Below are 25,359 nucleotides of genomic sequence, written 5' to 3' on the forward strand. Positions count from 1 at the left end.
AGCGGCTACTTAGAAAAGATCATGTTGTTCATACCAAAACTCTTTTTTCCCCCCCTCAAACACTTGTGTTCCTCAGACTCAGTCTTTACAGTGGTCCTAGAATGTGTATAAGAGTTGAGGGTTCATACACTATCTTTTTTTCTATTGTAACTGATTTATAGACAGCTCTTTTATGCAGCCAGACTAACCTCATTAAAGGATTATCAGTTTTCAGCACAGTGGTTGTTAGTAAAATGAACAAAATATACAGGGCATTCCAATTAACTCTCTCCTAAACTCCTCCCTTAATTTTTTAACCACAGTTTAGCAACTGTAAGTACACGCAGTGAACCTGTTGGATTTGAATTTGTCCACATGTTTTGTTGACAGATTTTCTGTGTAAAGACAAAATAGGTTCAATAAACACAAAAATGAGCAAAGCTGGAATGGTTATGGTAAGAAGAAGCTATCTTTTTTTCTTTTTCTTTTTCTTGTCTTTTCTTTCTTTTTTTTTCTTTTTTTTTACAGCAAATTAGCTTACTACAGTCATCACGTTATACACCCAAGGCTAAGGATATCATTAATGCTGGATAAAGGGAAAAAAGCTTTGAACACTTACCTCTATTTTGATCCAGGGAAACCATGCATGTGTGTCAACTACAAAAAGAAGCCTGTCCCCAAGTAAGTGGATTGAATACTGTGTTAATTTTTGAGCCATCTAATTGTTTTTATTGTTAGTTGTTCAATCTTGGCGATCAAGGCTTTAGACATGTTGGGGCACTTTGAAAACATAGTGGAACAAATAGCAGCAGTGTTACTCAAAACAGTCTTGTTGTTATTATTATTATGATTATCAAAGATGTTCTTTTTTGGCAATTTGAAAAAATGGGCTGTCTGCATGTGTGTGTGTGTGTGCGCGCATTTTGGGGGGGGGGGGGGGGGGCTGTTGTCATTTTACTGGCATTTGAAAAGGTGGCAAAATCTTCACAAGCCTGTCAGCACAACAATCCCTGAACTCCAGTCAGATTCTTGACAGATATTCTATTTCTCTTGACATTTAACTCTCTTTTATTTTTGACATACTTTTTTCTCTATTCCTCCCTTCCATCCATTGTCTCCAACCAGGGCTCTGCACATCTTTGGATGACGGGAAGGGAATGGGTCAGCATTCACTCTGGGTTCTTGACTAGCTTAGTATTAGCATGCTGTCTATGCAGCCAAAGTTCTGTTAGCAGCATAATACAGCTGTTTATATCCACACTGTACAGTGTGCTGCTATTGTTTTCCTCTGACCCATAAACTAAAATCAGCAAATTGTAGCACAAGTGGAACAGGAACCAATCAGCGGGTTCGATAAACAAGCAGACTAACAATTCTGAGGAACTGGACTACTGGGAACTGATTCTCTACAAGAATCACAACCGGTTCTTGATTCCCATCCCTGCTTGCCAAGATCTAGATATGCTCACCACTCACTTTGGTTCAGTTTGGTTCAGTTCAATGTTAATTATCTAGCGCCAAATCACAACAGCAACAGCATGAAGGTTCTTTATATTTTACGGTAGAGACCCTACAACAATACAGAGAAAACCCCAATAGTCAAGTGGCCCCCTTTAAACAAGTACTTGGCGACAGTGGGAAGGAAAAACTTGGTTTTAACAGGAAACCTGAAAGGGAACCAGGCTCAGGGAGGGAAGAAAAACATGGTGGAGAATTCCGAGATTTATAATTACTGATTAAATGCAGAGTGGCTTATCAACAGATAATTACTGAAAAAAATGTGAGTAAAGAAGAAATAGTTTTGAGCCTTATCTTAAAAGTAGAGAGGGGGTCTGTCTCCCCAATCCAATCTGGGAGCTGGTTCAACAGAAGAGGGACCTATGGTACTTAAATAATGCTAATACTGAGGGGCCAAATAAAAGTGTGCAAATAATATCAGCCTGACACCACTACCTGCTTGAATCTTTGATACAAGGTGAGATAGATTTATGCACTCAAGATTTTGTTTTGTTTTGTGTTTTTGGGGGCAGAATCCCACCCTGCCATCCAAATATTGTATCAGAAAGATGTTGTCCATCTGCTTAAAGGTTCGACATGTTGTATGTTCGGAGATACCCTCCTACATATCTTGCCTATATTGAGTGGTTATTTGAGTTACTGGTTCCTTTTATCAGCTTGAAGCAGTCTGACCATTCTCCTCTGACCTCTGACACCAACATGGCATTTTCACCCAGAGAACTGCCCAATATTTTCTGTTTTTTTAAGACCAGATGGATGAGCAGAAAAATATTCAAATCAGCCTGTGTGACACTTACAAATATGCTACATTCAAAGTCTCTTAAATTAACTTTCTTCCTCGTTCTGATGCTTGGTCTGAACTTCAGCTGGTCATCCTGACTTTGTATATGTATAAATACATTGATTTACTGACATGTGATTGGCTGATTAGCCATTTGCTTTAGCAAATAGATTAATAGGTGTGCCTAATGAAGTGACCGGTGGGTGGAAACTAATTCATCGTACAGATGTTTTGAAGTAGAAAACAGTACATACGTTTCAAAACAGATTTTTAAGCCAGGCTGTCAACATTCTTTTCAATGCCATTTAGTTGGGTATTGAAATGTCGGAGTTTATCGGGATTCATTTGCTTTATTTAAAAAAAAATCTTATTTGTGTCACGGGGGGGTGCGCCGATGTGTATGGAAACAGGACCCAAAAGCAGATGAAGACGAGGAGTTGTAAGATTGTAAGAACAGAAAAGTGATCCTTTATTGAGACGACGGTAGGGGTAAACCAGGAAAACCTAAGCAAACGAAATAAAAACACTAAGAAACAAATCCTAAGAAGCACTGTGGAGCAAACTGACAAAAAAAACTAAGAAACAAAATACTATGAGGTACTAAGACCAAAAACTATAACTATGACTGTGGTGGAAATAAACAGGCAAAGACTATGACTAAGACTAACGTAGAATAACAGACAAAAACTATAACTATGACTGAGGTGAGGAAAACAGGCGAAGACAAATACTATAACTGTAACTCTGGTGAGATAAACAGACGACCCGAACCATGACATGCAGAAAACAGAAGGCTTAAATACACACATGAGGTGATTAGGGGAAGTGGAGACACATGAGGAAACAGCTGACTGACATGAATCTAATGACAGGACCAGAAGGAGTGAAACTAAATACAATGACCAAAGAACACATGACACTGTCAGAATAAAACAGGAAACACTAAAACTAGACATGACAACACAAACTTAACATACCTAATACGTGATGAATAATGCAAGAACTCAAACATAGAAAACCAAGGGAACAATAAACAATAACTGCCCAAACTAAAGCTAGATAGGAAATGACACAAAAACTAATCACATATCAAAATGAGAAAAATACAAAAATGACCTCAGAGCGCTGGGTCAAAGACCCAGCCTGTGACAATTTGTGTTTTTTCACAGCATTAAGATCAACTCGTTATTCTGTTCTATGACAGATTGAACTCTAGAATGGATCATTTTGGTTCCCAGACAGACTTTGATGAACCCCTGCCTTACCACTGGGAGGCTGACATTTATGGTTGAGATTGAAATGTCTCAACAGCAACAAAATGGATTGCTATGAGACTTGGCGCACACATTCACATCCTCTCTGACATTAACATTTAGCTCAAAACACCACCGTAACCTCAGAGCCACTAGTCAAACTGATTTATTAATAGGACATTATTAAAAACATCAAACCAAAGTCACTTACTTAGAGATTATACATTATTGATGATCACACAGATAAAAATACAATAGGAAAATAAATAGTAAGATTACACTAAAAATACCACAACAACACTGCATAGAGAACAAATAGAAACAAATAAAAGAGAGTGGTTAATAATTTCTTCATGATTTTCTTCATGACTAAGATTAAGTGACAAACTGCAGCAGAGTTTGGAACCAACAATGGAAAATTAATAATCACAATGAATTTTAACAGGGACTGTTGAAATGAATTTTAGCATGGCTGTTTTAAGTAAAACAGAGTAAAATCAGCAAATATTAATGATATTAATTAATTCAAGCAGTAACCACCAATAGTAACTGTTAGAGCCAATCTATAGAGAAATATTTTTGATACTGTTTCAGTTATTATGTTACATGTTTAATTTCGTATGATATGTTGTTAGAGAATAAATGCTGCGGGTTTAATTTGTGTCGGGTAAGAAAACATTACAGCGCATGTGTGGTAGCAGGTTAGAGTGAGCCAGGACGGCAATGGAAATGTGCGCTGTAGGGCTTTGGAGCGTGATGTCACGGGGGTGGGCGTGGAAAGGATTTTGGCCCGATCCGCCATTTTGGGGGTCTAAGTAAGGAGCGAAAGCATAGCCATGGTTCGTACTTGCTGTGTGGTCGGCTGCAATGTTCAATCTTACGACCGGCACGGGAATAAGTTTGGATTGTCTTTTTATGCTTTCCCAACCTGGAAGCAACATGAAGGAGCTCATGTATCGGATATTACCAAACGAAGGCGTCTAGCCTGGATAGCAGCCGTGAGACGAGCTGATATCAGTTGGTGTGCTCAAGACATTTTCATTCCCGTAAGTTCTAAATATGTTCACATCACACTTTATAGCTGAATAATATCATCGTTGGTGGTCTCGGAAGTTATAGAAATTGCGATCAAACATCGAATGGAGTGACTTGACTGGTTGATGTAAAGACAATAAATGAAATGAGACAGGAAGGACACAAATTGGCGTTAATAATTTGCCCGATTATCAATGTGTTAATTTGCATGTACTTTACAATTACGGGCATATAATATGATAACGATATTTTAGCACTTCAATGATAAATGTATAACATTAATTATGGTGGGGGGTGGAAAATGGCTATTTCACTCGATGCACTCCAGCTGACTTACTTTGACGACGTACTCAGAATTTGGCGGCTTGAAAATTGCCAAATCTTGCACCCAGCCATTTGTAAATTGGATGTGCGTCTCCAGTGACTTGTAATTACGAAACTGGTTCGCTGTGTAAGCGCTTACTCCACAAACAAGATACGTGAAGATATCGAGGTAGGACAGTGGCGGTAAGTCGTCTGGGTCTTTACTCCACTGCCGTATTTCATATGGGTCCAGATTTGCGATGCACTCTATTTTTTTTCAAGTACCGCTGCTTCGCCTCTGGACGCAATCGGTCTCTATACCGTCCGTTTTCTTTTGAGCTGTTTTTAAGCATGTTTCTTGTCGTCGTCGTTCCAAAACAGTGTGTTTGTTTTGATTCGTAGACCCCGAAAATGGAGCTGCGCTCCCACAATGCATTGCGGCGTGACGTCAATTCCAAAGCCCTGTAGCAGCAAATAGTTTTTTGACCGTGACATCTTTTGTTTGTATGTACGAGTCAGAAATAAATCTGAACAGCTCACATTAAGAAGTGGAAGAATTATTTTTTCGAAGCTTGGGACAGAAATTCGCCACTACATAAAAGTCAAAAAACTAGCGAGTAACGGAGGAATGTTTTCCGCGGTGGAGCCACCGACTGAGACATAGAAAAGTCACCGGATCGTCGGCATAAGGACGCCTACACACAACAACACGGCGAACAGCTAAGTAAAAAGTGTTTTGTCAGATGCATCTTACCTGTGGAAGTAGCATAAAGGAGTTTGTGCAGTACACCACCCGACAGCTGTGCCGAAGAAAATCATTACGGCTTAGCGGTATTATATAATTACAATGGCGGACGACATTAATGACAGTGCGGGTGTAGTTACGCGTGATGACAGCCAGAGGGCGATGACAGACAAAGGTCTGGAGTTCAAACTGCATCAGCTCACAAAGGTGAGAAGAGGCAAATTAGGACAAGTGACAGCACAAGAAGATGAAACTGAGCGACTTTTGAGCCGTGACATTCTGCCGGCTGTAAATGATGTGAGAGAGGCACTGAAAGTTTACAAGAAGTTGTATGAAGAGTTTCAAGAATGCAATTATGCAGTGTTGCTGTGTATTAAAGATGAGGAGGAAAAGGAGGCTGACCAACAATTTTGGTTTCAGCCAATGTCAGAACGATGTTTGCAGTTCATTAATAGAGTTAATACATGGATTGAAATACAAACATGTGATCAAGAGATAACTCCCATGGACAGTGCATCCAGAGTGTCAAAAACATCTAGAGTGTCAAACAAGTCTAAAGTATCCAACACGTCAAGGGTGTCGACAGCATCGTCAGAGCGCGTCAAGGAAGAAGCTAACAGAGCAGCTCTGATGGCACGAGCAGCATCTCTGAAAGAAAAACAGGCTCTAGAGTTAAAAGAAGCAGAAATTAAAGCTGCAAAGGAAAGACTGGAAATTGAAACAGCCATTGCAGTGTCTACTGCCAAAGTGAAAGTGTATGAGGAATGTGAAGGGGTTAAGTCTCAAGTGAGTGAAACCAGACTTACGGTAATGCCACGTCGTGACCTCCTGAAGATGAATAACGAAAATGGTCATGGCAACGTAAAACACACACCAGGGAAGCCAACAGAGATAGAGAGGTCTGCCTCTTGGAGGAATCCTGGTGATCCAGGTACTGCAGCAGGGGCCATACCTAAAACACATAGAACTCCACTGCAGGGGCCGAGCCAACGCCAAGATGGTGTCTCACTTCAGGAGACCAGACCAAGTGAGCTTTATCAAGCTATGCAGAAACAGGCATGTGGGATGTGCCAGTGTTCCACGGAGATCCTTTGGAGTACAGGTCGTTTATGAGGGCATTCATGCACGCTATTGACACCAGAGCTGATAGCAATTCAGACAAGCTATATTTTCTGGAGCAGTATACTCGAGGCGAGCCTCGTGATCTTGTGAGGAGTTGTCAGCATATGCCTGAACATCGGGGGTATGAAAGGGCTCTGCAGCTGCTTCAAGATAAATATGGAAATGAGTTACAGATTGCTAGCACACTAATTGAGAAGGCATCGAAGTGGCCACAAATTAAGGCTGAAGATGGAAAGGCGTTGAGCGCATTCTCTGTATTCCTGGTGAGCTGTCGTAATGCCATGGAGGATGTGGACTATATGGAAGAGATGGACAACCCTGCAACTATGAGGGTCATCATTTCAAAGTTGCCATTTAAAATAAGAGAGCACTGGAGAGTCCATGCATATGATATCCAGGAGCGGCGCTGCAACAGAGCAAGATTCACAGAGCTGGTGGCCTTCGTTGAACGCCAAGCAAAGATCATGTCCGACCCACTCTTTGGCGATCTTGAAACAGCAGTGTCAGACAAGGTTATGAAAAAGCCACAGCAAGGAAATAAGTTGAAGAAAGACATTAGACATGGGAGCAGCTTTGCTATCAAGGTTAACCAAGGTTCAGAAATGGACAAAAGAAGCAGAGTGAGTAAGAACCAGAGTGACCTTTCACTCAACTGCGCCTTCACAAGACCTTGCATGTTCTGTGGGAAACTTCATACACTGCAAGAGTGTTACAAGATTAGAGAGGAGACTCATAAGGATAGAGTGGACTACTTGAAGAAAAACGGACTTTGCTTTGGATGCCTGCTAAAGGGTCACATGAGCAGAGATTGCAAAAAGAAGATGGTGTGCGAGGTTTGTTCACTCAAGCATCCAAGTTTGTTGCACTTCTCAAGTTATGAGGAAGAGAAGCCTCCCGATGAGGTCAATATGGGTAGCACTGCTAAAGGCCCAGCAGGGTTGTCTGAAGAAAAGGAGACAAGTGCCTGTACTGGGGCTGGAGGCAGCTGCGTGCTTGCCATTGTACCTGTAAGGGTGAAGTCCTGCAAGAGTGACAAGGCTGTGGAGGTTTACGCTTTCGTTGACCCAGGTAGCTCTGCATCGTTCTGCACCGAAGCCTTGGCAAGGCAGTTGAAGGTGCAAGGCAGACGAACCAAGTTAACGTTGAGGACCATAAATTCCAAAAGTCGAGAGGAGAGTTGTGTGCTCACAGAATTGGAAGTCAGCAGTCTGGCAGACAACAACTTTATCGCACTGTCAAAGGTCTTCACACAGAAAAGTATTCCTGTTTCCAGAGAGAACATCCCACTCCAGAAAGAGGTTGACAAGTGGCCGTACCTACGCGAGGTGAGGTTGCCTCATATTGAGGCTGAAGTGGAGCTTCTCATTGGAACTAAAGAATACACCATATTGGAGCCATGGAAGGTGATCCCAAGTGAGGACAATGGTCCATATGCCGTAAAGACAGCACTTGGATGGATTCTGAATGGACCACTCAGAGAAACAGATACTGCAGCCAATGATGTACAACCATGTGCTATTGTGAACAGAATAGCCATCGACAACGTGGAACAACTGCTTGTACGACAGTATAACCACGACTTTCCAGAGCGTCACTGTGATGATAAAGCAGGAATGTCTCAAGAGGACCACCACTTCATGGAGTCTGTGTCAAGCTCTACTCGTCTCACTGATGGACACTATTCCATAAGTCTGCCTACGAAGAAGTCGTGCGTTCAGATGCCGAACAATCGAAGTGCAGTGTTACAGCGTGCACTGAGCCTTCAGCGCAAGCTGAAAAGGAATCCTGCTCTCCATGAAGAATACACTGCCTTCATGAGTGACATGTTGAGCAAGGGATATGCCGTTGAGGTTCCAACAACACAGTTAAACCGCAAGGATGGAAAACAGTGGTATATTCCCCACCATGGGGTATACCATCCACAAAAAAAGAAGCTGAGGGTGGTCTTTGACTGCGCTGCCAGCTACCAAGGAGTTTCACTGAATAGTGAACTTCTACAAGGGCCAGATTTAACAAACTCATTGATCGGAGTGCTGACACGGTTCAGGCAAGAGTCTATCGCCTTTACAGCAGATATTGAAGCAATGTACCATCAGGTGTGTGTCCCGGATGACGATGCTGACCTGCAGCGCTTTCTGTGGTGGCCAGCAGGGGACCTCAATCGAGACATTGCTGAGTACAGGATGATGGTGCATATCTTCGGTGCGACTTCTTCTCCCAGTTGTGCCAACTATGCACTGCGAAGAACAGCAGAGGAGAACCGCAGCAAATCATCACCTGAAGCTGTAAGCACAGTTCTGGAAAATTTTTATGTTGACGACTGCTTGAAGTCTGTTGCCATGGAAACTCAAGGTATGCAGTTATACACAGACCTCACTGAATTGTGTTCTGGTGGAGGATTTCACCTAACGAAATGGACAAGCAACAGTCGTGCCTTGCTCTCATTCATCCCTGAGCATGAGAGAGCCAAAGATGTCAGAGACCTGAACTTGAACCATGACCTGCTGCCTATGGAACGTGCTTTAGGAGTTCTATGGTGCCCTGAGTCTGACGCATTCAAGTTCAGGATTAACATCAAAGAAAGACCTGTGACGAGACGTGGAATACTTTCCGTCACCAGCTCCATCTATGACCCACTGGGATTCCTTTCCCCAGGAACTCTCCCTGCAAAAATGATCTTGCAGCAGTTATGCAGGGAGGGTCTTGCTTGGGATGATGAGATCCCAGAACAGCTCAGTCATAAGTGGAACAAGTGGTTACAAGAGCTGTGCCAGCTGTCAGAGGTAACCGTACCCAGGTGTGTGAGACCATTGGACTTCGGTCCTGTCGCAACAGCACAGCTCCACCATTTTTCTGATGGGAGCGAAAGTGGATATGGAACAGCATCATACTTGAGGATGGCCAGCAATGACGGACGGGTTCACTGTACGTTAATGATGGGAAAATCCCGTGTGGCGCCCCTGAAGCAAACCACTATTCCACGAATAGAGTTGACTGCAGCTATGGTTGCTGCAAAGACAGACAAAATGTTAAGAACGGAGCTTCAGATGAATCTTCTTGAATCTACATTCTGGACTGACAGCACAACTGTGTTGAAGTATATTGAAAATGAAAATCTTCGCTTCAAGACATTCGTGGCCAATCGCGTTGCGGTCATTAGAGAGCTAACAAATCCTCAGCAGTGGAGGTACGTTGGTACAGCAATCAATCCAGCTGATTGTGCATCCAGAGGGCTTGCACCATCTAAGCTCATGAAGAATCTAAGCTGGTTCCACGGCCCAGCTTTCCTGAAAACCCCAGAAAGACAGTGGCCAGAAAGACCTGACAAGGAAAGGATTGATAAAGATGACAGCGAAGTGAGGCATGCAACCATGGTACATCTCACAAATGCAGCTGAGAATGTTCACACGTTGAACAAGCTGATCAATCACTATTCCAGCTGGCATCGAGTGAAGAGAGCTGTGGCATGGATGATCAAACTCAAAGACTTACTGCTACGACGATGTGAAAAAAAGGTAAGAGACGTACGTTAAACAGAAAGAACAAGACAACGAATCAATGCAGACAACACTTACCCTGAAAGATCTGGTGCAAGCTGAGACGGAGATCATCAAGTTCTGTCAAAGTCAACAATTCCAAGAAGAGATCACCATGTTAAAGAAAGGCAAGTGTGTGACAAAGACTAGTCACTTGAGGAAACTTGATCCTGTGATGCAGGACGGAGTTTTGAGAGTTGGTGGTCGCCTCGCAGCTGCTGGAATGCCAGAACATGTGAAGCACCCAGTCATTATCCCAAAGGGCTCACATATCACCACACTGATCTTGCAGGATATACATGAGAAGATTGGGCACTGTGGAAGACTGTATATGCTTTCACGGCTGCGACAGAAGTATTGGATTCCATCCGCTAACTCAGAAGTGAGGACGTTTCTGTCAAGGTGCGTAATCTGCAGGAAAACTAGAGGCAAACCACTGGAACAGAAGATGGCAGATTTGCCAGAGGATAGGCTTCTACCTGATGAACCCCCCTTTTTTAATGTTGGGGTGGATTACTTTGGACCGTTTAATGTGAAGCATGGCTGCAGCACAGTAAAAAGGTATGGTGTGTTGTTTACCTGCCTTACAACAAGAGCAGTGCACATTGAAATTGCGCACACTTTGGACACTGATTCATGTCTGAACGCCATCAGACGCTTTGTGTGCAGAAGAGGTCAGGTATCTGTCATGCGTTCAGATAATGGCACCAACCTAGTTGCTGCTGAACGGGAGTTACGCGAAGCCATTCAAGAGTGGAATCAGTCAAAGATTCTAGATTGTCTCCTGCAAAAGGGAATCCAGTGGGTATTTAACCCACCCGCTGGTTCTCACTTTGGAGGGATATGGGAAAGGCAGATCAGAACCGTGAGGAAGGTCCTGAGGTCTATACTGAAGGAACAGTTGGTCAATGATGAAGGTTTACTGACACTAATGTGTGAAGTGGAGTCAGTACTAAATGACAGACCGCTGACTACAGTAACAGATGATCCAACAGACCTGGAACCACTGACGCCTAACCACTTGCTACTAATGAAGAAAAAGCCGGGTTTGCCTCCTGGACTTTTCAGAAAGGAAGACTCATACTCCCGCCGCCGTTGGAAGCAAGTGCAATATCTTGCTGACTTGTTTTGGAAGAGGTGGGTGCGCGAGTATTTGCCTACGCTTCAAAAGCGTCAAAAGTGGACTCAGGTCAGAAGAAACGTAACTGTGGGGGACATTGTAATGGTGGTCGACGAGTCAGCGCCAAGAAGCTCGTGTATGTTGGGGAGAGTTCTTCGTGTCATTCCAGATGCTAAGGGTCTGGTGCGGCGTGTGATCATCAAGACAAAGACTAACACCTTAGAGAGACCCATTGACAAGCTATGCTTGATCTGTGAGAATGTCATGTAACTTGGAATGAGAAAATACAGTATATGTTCTGATCGGTTACAGGTTTTGTGAAAGATAATTTGAATGACCATGTGTGATACAGGAAGTGTTAATGTTATTTGGCTCTTTTGTAAGTGTTTGCTAATTGTCAGTCTTCACGCCCTCCAATTAGGGGGCTGGAAATGTTAGAGCCAATCTATAGAGAAATATTTTTGATACTGTTTCAGTTATTATGTTACATGTTTAATTTCGTATGATATGTTGTTAGAGAATAAATGCTGCGGGTTTAATTTGTGTCGGGTAAGAAAACATTACAGCGCATGTGTGGTAGCAGGTTAGAGTGAGCCAGGACGGCAATGGAAATGTGCGCTGTAGCAGCAAATAGTTTTTTGACCGTGACATCTTTTGTTTGTATGTGCGAGTCAGAAATAAATCTGAACAGCTCACATTAAGAAGTGGAAGAATTATTTTTTCGAAGCTTGGGACAGAAATTCGCCACTACACTAACAAATGAAGCCATGAAGCAGAAGTACCAAAAATTGTCACTCGTGTTGGGCCCCAGTTTAAAATGTGCCAAGAAATAGCATGTTTACAACCTAGTACAAGAAATTGACCTGTTTTCTATGGACATTTCCCCCCTTCCTAACACCCAGGGAGGCTAATTCAAGTTACTGACCTGGACCTCTTGACTGTGTTTATGCATCTAATGCCTTTTAAAGCTTTTTTTAATGGAACTACTTGGCAAATGAAATAGCTTGCACAGTCAATGTGGTACTGGCCGTCTAAGAAATTAGTGGTTCACCTTTTGTAACTAAATCTCTGTATATGATTGTACTGTTACTTAGCACTAATTAACAGGTACAGTATGTGTATCTGTATTATCCATCTGTGCAACTTTTGAGCGCAGCTTGTTTACCAAACATGTTAGTATTAGCTGATATCTTAGAAGTCCATCTTCTCTTACAAACATAACTTCTTGGTTCAAAACAGCAACATGGTGGTGGCTCAAACATTATCCTTGAGGCTTCAAAAATGCTGTTGTCTCTGTATCTAGGTTCATGTTTTATATACAGTCTATGGTTTTACTTCCAACTTGCAGTGGTTCTGGTGTCCCTCAGTTTAAGAACCACAGCTCCAGTCACTACTATTTGCTATTGCACTGCAAGGCTTATATCAACATATTAGGAACATATCACAAACTTCTTATATTAAGGTCATTTCCTCAATAGGGTGATAGAAAATGTCATCTTGCCAGAAAATATGTTCCCTTCAAAACATATTTGCTATTGTAAATTACTTAAATATAATTTCTAAGAGACAGCACTGTTCTGATCATTCAAACACTTCTTCTAATAAAATCTCCATTACTGCACAGGAGATCACTCAGGTATGGCTGTGTATACAATGAGAAAGTAAACATTCTGCTGCTGCTCCTGTCAGATGCAATAATTATTAATAGCGCCGGTCCCAAAGGGCAATTAATTTTCAGAGTTAGCACACCTCCCTTTCTCCTCTGTCTCTAACCGTCTGGGCTCATCAGTAAGCATAACCCTCTTATAGCTCAATTCTGACGAGCTGCTTCTATATGAGCCAGCTAGTGAATTGTGATGTCACGCCCATTGTCTGCCAATTACAATTCAATTTAGTATTCTGAATGCTCTGGAATGTGATTATGGGCAATAGATTGAGTGTGTGTGTGTGTGTGTGTGTGTGTGTGTGTGTGTGTGTGTGTGTGTGTGTGTGTGTGTGTGTGTGTGTGTGAATGAGAGCGACAGAGGCAGGAAGTCTGACCAAGCAATCACTGTATGTAGAGATTTGTGCATTTTTCCACCGTTCACTTAGTATTTTTATATTCTGAAGTGGCCTCCAGTTTGTGTTCCTCCTCCCAGTCCTCTTGAGACTTTCCATAGTCAACTGGCTTAGCTTTTTCAGAGAGCGTGACATTTGCACCTCCCCACTGCCTTGCTAAGCCCAAACATTGAATACAACAGGCAACAACACACACAACACAGTGTTAACCAATAATACAAACACGCACATGTGCTTTAGCTGCAGGGACAGATGAACAGTCGGATAACATGGCTGCCTTTTATATAAATATGTCATATTGTCAGTAGCTTTTTAGCAGCTAAAATGTATGCTCCAGTGCCTTTAGTGCCTTATACGTACCAGTTAAGCATGTCTCAGATTGTAAAAAATAAAGACTTGAGGCAAATAACAAGGATCTCAAGCCCCCTAAGGGGAAAGTTGCATTTATTATTACTAGCATTGGTAGCGTTGATTCAGATCATTCATAGTGCATGCACAAAACTCCAGTAATAATTACACCTGAATTCACTTTAATCTTGTCCAGACCGAAATACATACAACAACAAATCTTTGAACTCTGAATTACTATTGGTTGACTGTTTTTTCCATGACAACTACTTTCGGATGCAACATATTCAAAAAAAAAATAATAATCTGCTTGTGCTGTGATCCAATCTGCTTGTCTTCTTTCTTAAATGTCATTGGACATGCTTCTTGAACTTTCTAGAAAAGGCAAATGCGCATACAAGAAGAATATTTTAGAAAAGACTTTCAGAATATTAAAGAATATTTTGTCAATTAAACAAAAAAAGAAAGACAACTTTGTTGTGAGACACATAGGATATGCATGAACACAAAGACCTCCTGCTATATAGATCATTTCTTCTCACACTAAGCTAACTAAGGCTACAGTTACACAAAGGAAAACAGTGGTTGGAGACCATGTGCAAAGAACTTGGATTTTCCTTGCCTCTGAAATGGTCACTTTGAAAATGTGGACAGGGAAGTCTGACAGCACTTGCGCAAACTAACTTTGGTTTGTCAAAATGATGATAAAGCACGGATAACATGGCTGTATGACTTGAATGGGGTCAAGTTGGCACTTACATGCAATCTGTTCACAATATTATCACAAATAACTCAGATAAATCGCAAATCTGTTGCACAACATCAGAGGTATAGTGTTGTGTCAGAGACAGGGGTAGACTCACCATCAACAGACAGCAAGTCTCTCAGCCTGGCTAGATCTAAATTTATAAATTAAAAAAACAAAAAACAAAGATGCAGCTAGTTCACCAAGAGCAGCATAAAATTCCAGTTTAAAAATAAGGGAGAATATTGTACTATAGAAAATAATATAGGGTTGGTGCAGGTGCCTCTATAAAACAGTGTGGCAGTTCAAATAAATGAGAATTTGGTGAAGACGAATCAATATATTTAAGATAGGCCACATAATTTCCTCTGGGAATAATGAAGTATTCTGATTGTGATATAAGGGTGAAGTCTTCAGATAGAAATTGACTGAGACTCAGGCGCAGTGCAGGATTTATCCAGAGAAGAGCTTCTTTATTACAAACTATTCCTCCATATAAACCTGAAATTTATGTGTAATAGCTGAATGTACAATGTGTAAGACACAAAACACAGTTTACTGTCAGATGCTGAGCTTCGCCGTATTAATGAAGATACTGTTACTGTGCCAGGTGCATAAATGCATGCATCGCTCTGGGTTTTTCTGTACTGTGTCAAATTGAAGGTAGCCTACTTATTTCAGTCAATATTACATACTATCATGGTGCGATTTGCTGGGAAGGATGGGATGTATTTCCCCCCCTCTGGTGCACATGTCGCTGCCTCTCCTAAATTATCTTTTTTTATCCCCAGTAAGGATAAAAACATATCGCCCCTTTGATTTTTCATGTAACAGTTTAAAATGCAAACAAACTTTCACTTTCAGTGCTCACCATCCTGTCACAGTATAGACTGTTTTGACTTCTCATTTTACTACCAAGCACCTCTGTGTGAGAGTGTCAGACGGGAGTTTTTAATTTTAGCATGTTATACAATTTGTATTGCTGCATTTTAGAACACTGTCTGAAGTAACAGTGCACACTACACTACCCCGAAACATACAGAGTGCTAAGTCTTGATAAAATGTAAGCACAAGCAAAGGGACACTCTTCAGTCAGTGCCATTATTCTGTTTGTCATAACCAGATCAGCTGTTTAAAAGAAACTATGAGTCATGCAATTGGTTTCTTTGCTGCAATAATGTGATCACGATTTTTCGTTTTATAGGACAAGTTTTGACTAGAACACTGCTGTTTCAACCATGTTTGCTGTGTATCTTTCCTTTTTCCTTGTCATTTCCCAGAAGGATATTTCAGTATTTCAAGAAGGATATTAGGTTAGTTACTTTCTAGAGAACATTAAGCCAATGTGTGTTTACTGGGCAGCATGAAGAAAATCAGCAAATCTAAAAGTTAAAAAAAACTGGTAGAAAAAAATAGCTAATGCCTAAAACCCCATGTGTTTTCAAAAATGTGTACAGAGGCTTAAAATGTATGGCCGCAAGACCAAAAACCAAAAATATGCTTCAGAAATATGTGTGCATGCAAACACACACTGTATACACAGAGTGAAATAGTGGAGTCCCAGCACTGTTGGGTCAGTTCCACTGAGACTTCCAAAAGTCTCAGTATGTCTAGTAATCAGGTATGATACTAAAAATAGGTTCTGCTACCTATTACACACACACACCCACGCACGCACACACACACACACACACGCACACACACATACACACACACTTTCTATTCTTTCTGTAATTCCCATCATAGCATAGGGCAGCCTTTCCCTCTGTGCCTCTCCCTTTCACCTCATCCTCTGCTATTTATTTCTTGTCAGTATCCTGTTTGCAAAGTCCCCCTCTCACTCTTTTAGGTAACACAGACCTTGGATGGAGGCATCCTCTGCACTTTTCTGGGAACTGAAATCCAGCAGTTAAATCTCCAAAACTGTAACTTTGGCAATGCATTTCTTAACCAGTCTCAGTCAGATTGTTACAATTATTGTTCATGACTTATAAAGAACATAATTGACTTCTACTCAACACCTCATTAGACATTTTAAAAATGGAAACTGACAATTGTACATCAGGTGAATGAGAAGACTTAAGTGGCAAATTTCCAGTAAATGCCAGAATCGTTTTGAGTTTGAACACTTGTTTGTAAAAGATTAATCAGGAAAGAGTTTTCAAATAGGTCCAGGATCAAATTTGTGTGAACAACACAGTCAAAATTAAATTTGCTGCTAGTGTTCTTATAATGGCATGCCCTTGAGTACACAGCCATTTGCCTTTTTCAGAGTAGTTTTGACTGATAAGCAGATAAAGAAACTTACTACTCACTGCGAACATTTGGAAAGCAGTGCTCCTTACCTTAAATAACACTGACTTCATCAGAGTAGCACCAAGGTGTTTCCTACACATGCACTGTACTTTGTGATTCATTTGTATTTTTTATGACAGCACGAGTGATTTACCTTTGGACAGTTGCTCACTCTTATTACAAATGTTCAGTTAGGGCTGGTTCTTCAGGTCAGGTTATGTTTCCTATACTATATACTATCCTGTTCCTCCTCTTTCAGGCCTTAGTGTTGCTCAGCTGACCATTCATTCTTTTTAAGATTTTACCAGGCTTTCTATTTGGTCACACCTTAAGTTTTTTGGTATCTCTGTAGAATAAGTTTTGGTTTTTCAGCTAATGATGGTCTCCCTATTCATACTCAGAATCATATTCAGTTTTATTTATATAGTGTCAAATCACAACAGTCACCTCAAGATGCTTTATATTTTAAGACCTTACAATAATACAGAGAAAACACCAACAATCAAATGACCTACTACGAACAAGCACTTGGCGACAGTGGGAAGAAAAAACTTCCTTTTAACAGAAACCTGTAGCAGAACCAGGCTCAGAGAGAAGGCAGCCATCTTTTGCTACTGGCTTGGGGTGAGGAGAGAAAGACAGGACAAAAGACACAATGTGAAAGAGAGCCAGAGAATAATAATAACTAACAATTAAATGTAGCAATTGCAGCATAACTAAGGGAGGACCCAGAATCACCTGATTCAGCCCTAACTATATGCTTTATCAAAAAGGAACGTTTTAAGTCTAATCTTGTCTGTCTCCTGTTCCACAGAACGCTGGCACACTGAAATCTGAAGGCTCTGCCTCCTATTCTACATTTACATACTCTAGGAACCACAAGTAAGCCAGCAGTCTGAGAGTGCTCTATTGGAGTGATATAGTACTATAAGATATAGCCTGATTATTCAAGACCTTGTTTATAAGGAGATGGAAGCCAGTGAAGAGAAGCCAAAATGTCCGAAGAGATGCCACTTGCACTGACATGCTTTTGGACCTCATATGTAAAATTACAGTGAAAAGCTATAAAATACAAATTCAACTCTTTGAATCAATTTCAGATATTATGGCTGCTTCATTTGTCATGGAACAATGAGGGGACCAATCTCATATGACCATGAAAGTGTTTGTCAGTCATTACATTTGAGGTTCTGAAAGTGGGGGGACTATGTATAAAAAAGGTTTAATTCTGAAACAGTTTTTATGTGTTATGTGTTGGATTTAAAATCCACTGTGGTGGCGTACAGCGGCAAAAATACAAAAATCTGTACTGATCATATAACAATAGGTTATGAAAGGTGCAGAAAAGAACAATAACCATTGCCGAATAATAACTTCATCAGTTGCAGTGCATGACAGTTGAACTTATTTCCTATTTCTCTTTGACCCATTCATCCAAACCAACCTCCTCAATACACCAACTTTCTGACTGTATAACAGTGTACCCCGACCACTGGAAGGTGAAGTTACAGTGACAAGTAACAATGGTTTCTGGGAAAGAGGTTTTAGGAGTATTGCACCAACAAAATAATGACTGCAGCTTATCTTTCATTCATGTGCCACAGAGTATGTTCTAATGAATAACCCATTTAAAAGGAGTTTGTGACTCTCCCTGCATACTCCAGCTACTTAAATCCCATTTGTTTGCTATAATGAACAAAAGTGCACAGACTGTCTACGCACACATATGAGAGCATATAGAAGCGTCTGTCCTTTAGGGACACAAGGCTTGCTCTGCCAAGAGTAAAACAAAGGTAAAGAGAGACTCTTTTTTCCCTGTGGCACACACACTGAGGATATGGCAATTTGTGAGCTTGCACCAGAAGGAAAAGAGAGGGAAAATCACAAGCAACTACAACACTTTTTGAAAATAAAAAATAATCTCTACTTGAGGCAGGCTGAACTGTGGCACATAAAACTCTAAGAGCCATGAATAAGTGTTTTTCTGTTAGTGAAAGGAAGCATAACCACTTTAGCACACTTGAAGAGATTTCAGAAAAAAGAAATAGCCCAGTTGACACACATTTTAAACACATTCACAGATAAAGTGAGTCATTACAGGTAGATGAAGTGAGACCAGGCTGATGTTACTGCACAGCTGTTCTGGTTCAGTAAGTGTAAAGTACAGCAAAAGACCTATACAGTGACTGTGTGGTGGCGTGTCATGACAACACTCTTTTAAATGGGGTTACAAACAAAAGGAGGGAAAACGCAACACGGGAGAAACAAGAATAGTGGTGATAGAGTTGGTCCTCCTCTTGTCCATATTCTGCTTATGTGAAAGAAAAACTGCTTTATCCTTGCTCCTTCACTCTGGAGAGCAGTAAAGGGAGGAGCAGCTGAAATGGGGAGAGTGGTGTGGGAGAGAAAGACAGGGAATAACATTATCCTTGGGATGGATTAGGGATCAGTAAAAGACAGTATCTCTGAGAACAGACATGGTGATAGGCGTGAAATAAACGAACAGATAAATCAAGAGGGGGAAGACAGTGGAAAAAAAAAATGTCCTGAGGATATTGGAGGCGAGCAGCTCTATCAACATGACAAGCTCCTGGAGAAATGTTGTCCTCTCAGCCTGGAGATGCACTGCATCTCTGAGGGAAGCAGAGAGAGAGGAAGTCAAGCTTTGCTCAGCACTGAGGGAATTCCTTTATGCATCACCATTTTCTGCTTCTATCACTCAAAGGAGGAAGCGTAAGCAGCAGACACAAGGACATTTTAAATGTAACTCTGTTCAACCCAAAATTTAACAATTTAGTTACACGCTGTACATGCATCCATTAAGACTGAGTGAAGATTCAAGCGAACATTAAATATCTCTGGCAAGCTGTGAATAATAGCAGTTAAGGACCAAATCACTCCTCATGCACTTGTTTAAATGATCAGAAGGACAAACCTTTTTGAAAATAATAGTCATGTCTCCTCCATCCTCTCAAACACTCTAGATTGAAACATAGAAACTAAGGCTATTGCAGCTGTGATTTGGCGCTATATAGAATAAAACTGAATTAAAGAAACAAAGCATATCAGGTGGTTTTCACCCCCTTTCTATGCAGGATCACTGTTTAGACTGGCATATTAACGCATTGTTTATTTCAGGACAATTTGGGCCATCTTTAAAAGTTTTCATTGCTCTTACATACTACGGTTGAGTACCAAACTCGACTTACTATTTTTTAGGGTACTAAAAGCCAGCTTTCAGTACCAGAGTGCATATGGATTAGAGGGAGAGAAAGTGAAACCATGGACTGTCGCTTAGTCACAAAGAATGTTTAGTCACAGATGTTTTAGTTCAGTTGTACAACTTAAAAAATAGTAGGTAACAGTCCACAGTCAAAATGTGCAGCTGCGAACACTTGTAAGAGGAAGATTCCTGATCTGAACTTTGTGGACACTGGTTTGACAGAGGAGAAAAGGTGAGTTGTAACACAACTATATTTTGCATATAAAATAAGAAGCTGTAAAAAACAAACAAACCCCAAAACAAAACAAAAACTACTGCTCTGCTATCCTTTGTACAACTGTTTCCTCTGGGCTTTCATCATTAGGCTCCGCAGAAGAAAATGGCACTCTATGTAGATTCAGTAGCCTTGCAGTGGTGATTATTTGGTGGACATTATCAAAGGGTATGTCTGGGAGAGTCTGAGTGAGCCCTTATACAAAGACTGAGGCCTAAGTGTTAAATCAGAGGCAGGAGAGTAGCTTTAAGCAGCTTAGCAGCATTCTAAGTAAACACATCACACCCAGAGTCCTGCCAGTCTGACCAAGCAGAGTAGAATTTGAAATGTTTTATGAACTCCTGTTGCGTAAATAGCAGTGTCTCAGAGAGATTGAGAGAGAGATAAAGCAAGACAGAGAAACCACTCATTTTATATTCCAAAAAATAAAACATGTATGTCAGCCTACGGTAGAGCTCCTGAAATTAACCTGCATTCATTGTTTCACTTAGTTATGCTGACTGGCAAATAAACTAGCCCCCCACCTCCACCCCCCCAATTTTTGCACATGTCGAGGAGTGTGTCAGGCTACATTTCACTGTGTGTTATACTTGTATAACTATGCATGTGACAAATAAAGAACCTTGATTGATTGATTGATTGAACTAAACTGACACTAATATTTAATACACCTCTGACTACTCTAAATACACAGGTATAAATCACAAGTCACATATGGTACTGGGTAAAACATTGAATCTACAGTGTATTTTATTGTGATGCACTTAATTCTTAGTACAGTCCATTAGTTATGTTTATTTCAGAATGCTTTTTACTCTGAAGTTCCTTACTCTGGGACATCTCTAACTGTTCCCATGAATTCCAATCTTTCAACTCTCATTCAAGACTTTTGTGTAGGTCTAATACCACTGGCTAGGCCCGATCAGTTTGAAAGATATATTCACTTCCAGGTTAGTCTCATAGAGAAACATGAAATTCTTGCAAAAAGTTAGTTGTTTTGGTACATGAACACAACTGACCCAATTTCATGACAATCAGCACAATTAGTTCATTTCATTAGAAAGAACTTTTCCTGTCCACAGCACGTTTTCAAAGAGGACATGCCATCCTGAAAACCACAAAAACAAAGATTTGGAAAAAGTGGCAATGGCTTTTGGCTCTTATTTTGGATTCAGGTCAAGGTCACTGAGATTTGCGTCACTGACAACTCATCCAAGATTTTCAGTAGATGCATCAATTGTATGAATTTCAGTATCCTATATCACCTAGTTCTTGAGTTATCGCATTCACAACATGTGTCCACAACCACTGTCCGCCTGCCAGCCCGGTGGGGTGATGACAATACCCTGGGTATCGCTTGGGGGTATTACCTCAGGGGTAATTGCAAAAGCACTAGCATAGCACAATAAAGTCATTTTGGTTTAACAAAGTCTAAAACTCTAGGTATTTTTACAACAACATTATCTGCTAAAAGCAGAGACATCTTGAAGCCACTGAAACAAAAACCCTCTTAATAAACACTTGGCTAGGCTTAGTAATAAAGTTATGAATAGTCATGAACATAATCAAGCATTACAAGCATTAATGAAATTACGAATGTGTCAAATTTACAAACTAAAGTTCAAAATTCTCTCTCCTTTTAATTTGTTCAAAACCAGATCCTGAAGCCAAAAAACATTGCCTTGTTAGCTTCTTAATGTGCCACTACGTTCTCCAGCTTGCTTCTAACATTGGCACTTTGCTATTAGTATTGAGCATTTAGTATGTCTTCCTTCATCTTTCTGGCCCTTCTGTGAAACCAGCTTGCATTCAGGAGACAGACAGCCACGCTAAAAGTGGGCTTAAAATGTTGCATTTAATGACTAGTTATTCTTAATCCCCTACCTGAGACTGTTTCCTTCCAGGGTTTCTTCCTTTTAAAAAGGAGTTTCTTCTTACCTGTCGCAAAGTGCTTGCTCATAGGGGGTTGTCTGATTGTTGTTGAAGTTTTCTCAGTATTATTGTAGAGTCTTTAATTTAAAACACCTTGAGGTGACTGCTGTTGTGATTTAGCGCTATATAAATAAAATGTCATATAATATCTGCTGGAAATAAAGTGGCAAGAATTGATCAAAACAGTTAATGCATTCTGCAAAAAACAAAAACAAGCAGCTTGAAGAGCAGAGGGGAACTCCAGAGTAGGTAATAAGTCTCTGTGAACTTTAAAAAAAAAAAATTATTTAGATAATAAATGATTCCTTTGTTGATTAATAAAGTATTCTGTTTCTGACATAGCTGTGCTTTAAGCATCTATTATGAAACATTCACAGTGGATTCAAAATATATAGGTCAAGGAGGGATACAGTAAATGGTCATAAATCAGACACTAATGAGGACAAATGTGAATGTGTGTATGTGGTGTATACACCTGCTCGTTAAAGTAAAACTCCAGAGTATATGACAATTGAGGCCAAGTAATTGCATATTTCAGAGAATATTCAAAAACAAACCTAAAGACAGATATATGAATAGATCCAGCTGAAATCATTATTATTCATTATTCTTCCTTTGCCTCCTTCATCCCCCTTTTAATTCCCCCTCTTCCCACATGATTCCAGCAGTGACAGATTTCAGTCCAGATTCAACTTGGCTACTGATTTTGCATAATTTTGTATCGCCTACATTTTATTTTTCTGTTTTGAACTCCATTTTGCTTTTCCCTTTCTTTCCTTCCAGCTTAATTTTAATTCCTTTTCTTAGATAAGATGACCCAGAAGTCCAAGCTTGCACAAGCAAACTGTGCATTAAAAGGAATTTGCAAAAGCGTGTGCTTTTGCATATGTCTGCATGTTTGTGCTCATGAGTTGGCTCTAATTTGTGGTACGTGGTGTTGAGCAGAAAGGGAATATTGATTTTATGGCATATTACATCATTAAACACCAGTCTGATCCAATTTATTACACTGCAGCTCATCTCACAGTGACTGCCCTAATTCACTATACCTTTTTCTGAGAAATAAGAACATTTGTCTCTTCAAAATAAAAGCACCTAATCACAACAACTACTGTTTTATTGTAACCCTTAATACTCATCCTTGAAACAAGTAAAGCATTTTAAGGACCATCAAATGAAGAATACAGCCGTACAGTAAAACTAGAACAGTGCCAGCATGCACTACAAGTGGTCAACTTGGCATCTTACAGAGGTCAAGATGGGAACCACAGCAAGATGTCAGGTCAGCATGGAACTACCACAGAGCAAACCATGCAACTCTTGTTCAAAGTTGACACTAGTTAAAAGTACAGTTTTCAAAAAAACAGCCATTCTGTGACATAAAATTCATAAAATGAAAACAGCGTCCTATGCCCATGATGGAAATATCTTTAAAATCTATGACTAATCTATAGATATGACTCCTTACTGTTATAGTTCCACTCTTTTTGGATATGGGTTAGGCGGTATGTCCCATTTGGGGGAATTTTTTATTTCATGATACACAATATTTTGTCGATTGCTTATCAGTAGATTAGCTGTTTTGACACACTGGTCTACAGGCACACCAGTTCAGCCCCAGGACTCTTCTACTACAAAGCCATGCAGTGTGTGGTTTTAGCATTGTCTTGCTCAAATATGAAATGCCTCACCTTTTGAACTGAGCACTGATAACAAGCTGTGTGATCCCTCTCCTCTTTAGTGTGGAGGAAGTGGTGTCCATATTTCCCATAAACAATTTCAAATTTACATTTTTCTGACTACAAAATAGTTTTCCACTTGCCAGTCTATTTTAAATTAGCTCTGGCCCAGAGAAGAGAGTAGGATTTCTGGATCATGTTCACATATGGCATCTTCTTTACATGACAGAGGTTTTACCTGCAGTTGTGGATGGGTTGGCGAACTGTGTTTGCAGACAATGATTTCTAGAGGTGTTCCTGTGCCCATGCCAGAATGCCTGCATTTTATACATGGCCGCCTCAGGGCCCAAACATCACAGTCATCCAATATTGAATTTCGGCCTTGTCCCTTGTGCACGGAGATTTCTCCAAGCTGTCTGAATCTTTTACTGATAGTATGTAGTCTAGATAATGAGATATTCAAAGTATTTACAGTTGTGCTTTGAGAAACATTATCCTGAAATTGTTCCACAATTTCTTTCTGTTTTTTTGCAGATTGAACCACTTTCGAAACTCTGCCTCTCATAGATGCACTTCATCAATAACCTAATTAGTTACAAAATTCTCCTTCAGTTGTTTCTTTTTAGTGCCACTTACTCTTCCGGCTGCCCCATCCCAACTTTTTGTGAGCTAATATTCATGAAATACTAAAATTCCTCACTTTAAACATTTGATATGTTTTCTTTGTTCAGTTGTGAATAAAATATAAGTTTTTGATATTTGCAAGTCATTGAATTCTGTTCCATTTTACACATACTCAGCTTCTTTGAAATCAGGGTTACATTTTCTTTTGACAAACTGTCAAAACTCATTGTTCCATAAGCAGCTGAGCTAATAATCTTATTATAACAAGCTTGCTAATTAGCAAATACATTATTTTTTATTGAATAAAATTATCCACTTAAACAATCTCCATGTGAATCAGTGTGATTTTGATTAGCCCACCTTTGACTCACAAACTTAAACTGATTTAATTAAAAAGAAGATATTAGACAAGCTCATTAGAGCAAGAACATGTTGTTTTCCTTGCTTCCTTTACCAAGCAGTATGTAAACTCCTTCCCTGATTTAAATATACATGTGTATTTTTTATTTTTTTTAACATTACCAGCGATTCACTTTTTAATCACAACAGTGGACTTTGACTCTAAAACACAGATGGTGAAGAAGATTTTAAAAATAGTCTTGGAAATACAATTTAAAAAACCACATACAACAAGTGGATACACTGAATTATACAGAATAACTCTCTGGTTCCTTGTCTCCTCTCATCATGACCATTCAAACAGCAGTTGCTTTCTAAAACATCAGATATATATCGGATTCAGTACCACATACGAAAGTGACACAGATCGGATTTGAAAATATTGGATTT

At 40.2% G+C, this 25,359-nt stretch overlaps 1 protein-coding gene across 4 annotated transcripts in view; it reads right to left on the reverse strand.

Moving 5' to 3' along the window:
• The window catches only part of ttc28 (tetratricopeptide repeat domain 28), a 160,996-nt gene that overhangs the window by 99,278 nt on the left and 36,359 nt on the right, over positions 1-25,359 (reverse strand). The window lies entirely within an intron of this gene.

This window comes from Rhamphochromis sp. 'chilingali' (genome assembly GCF_963969265.1).
Source record: "Rhamphochromis sp. 'chilingali' genome assembly, chromosome: 2".
Taxonomy (NCBI): Eukaryota; Metazoa; Chordata; class Actinopteri; order Cichliformes; family Cichlidae; genus Rhamphochromis; species Rhamphochromis sp. 'chilingali'.